Source organism: Dasypus novemcinctus, chromosome 11 (assembly GCF_030445035.2).
Source record: "Dasypus novemcinctus isolate mDasNov1 chromosome 11, mDasNov1.1.hap2, whole genome shotgun sequence".
In the NCBI taxonomy this organism is placed as follows: domain Eukaryota; kingdom Metazoa; phylum Chordata; class Mammalia; order Cingulata; family Dasypodidae; genus Dasypus; species Dasypus novemcinctus.
In genome coordinates this window covers 67138185-67139152 of record NC_080683.1, presented here as the reverse complement: position 1 = coordinate 67139152, position 968 = coordinate 67138185, and the positions used below count along the sequence as shown (strand labels likewise).

The following is a 968-nucleotide window of genomic DNA, read 5'->3' as shown; positions in this document are numbered from 1 at the left end:
GAGGTAGAGCTCTACTCTATCTCTCAACACTAGGTAGAGTTTTCAAAAGACCTGCAAATTCTGGAACCTCAATATGGTTTGGCCCTCCACGAATCCCAAAGGAGAGCCTGGAGTCTTATTTTGGCCTCTCCCTTATTAATTCTTCAGAATCATGAGATAGTCAAAAGTTTCACTCTAATTTTCAGAAACTTTCTGCTCAACTTCTAGTCTTTTGCCCTTGAACAGATAAAGAATTTGGCAAATGTCTGAAGAGAAAATCCACTAGAGTTGGGCTCACTTCTTATCAGTCCTTCCTCTCCAAGATATTGGGCATCAAGTTCTAGAAGCTCTGCAGCCTTGAACTCCAATTTTCACTTGTCCATTCCCTTAAAGTTAAGGTTGCCAGAAGCTCTGCTGGCTTCTCTGACTCCTAGCTGAGGACCTCTGTCTGGGTTGTCTAAGTCTTGTTCTTCAACAAAGAACTAGTCTACACCCTTAGGGCAAATTCAGCTTTCAGAACATCACACCTCTCAGCACTGGCCACCCTTCTTGATTTTACTCTCTCAAATGAGGGTTGCCTCAGAAGCTCTCTGGTGTCTATAAATAGATTTTTAAAAAAATCTCTAAGGCTTCGTGTTGCCCATTTATTTTTGGAAACTAGTGAATGTAGTATCAAAAAAAAAAAAGCATAAATTAAATTCTCCACAGTCTTTTCCTGTTTTTGATGTGATATGTTTGGTGTAGGAACTGCATAGATAACACTGTGTTTAAAAAAAAATTGTTTCCTACTTGCTTTTAGCAGAAGCACAACTTCATTTCGAAAGGGAATTCTGGGATTAAATAACTATTTATATTATATCTTGGGGCTAACTTCTAGTGTTTCCCTTTTCTCATTATAGATATAAGTGGAAGCCACAAATGTAATCACATATGTGATTTTTTTTTTAAAGATTTATTTTTATTTATTTAATTCCCCTCCCCTCCCCCGG

General features: G+C 37.9%; 1 non-coding gene across 1 annotated transcript; it reads left to right on the top strand.

Annotated features, from left to right (window-relative positions):
- Positions 1-606: 606 nt before the first annotated feature.
- Positions 607-743, top strand: LOC111762531 (small nucleolar RNA SNORA13). Its single transcript, XR_002795636.2, has one exon. It is a non-coding gene; the product is annotated as a small nucleolar RNA SNORA13 (small nucleolar RNA).
- Positions 744-968: the final 225 nt, after the last annotated feature.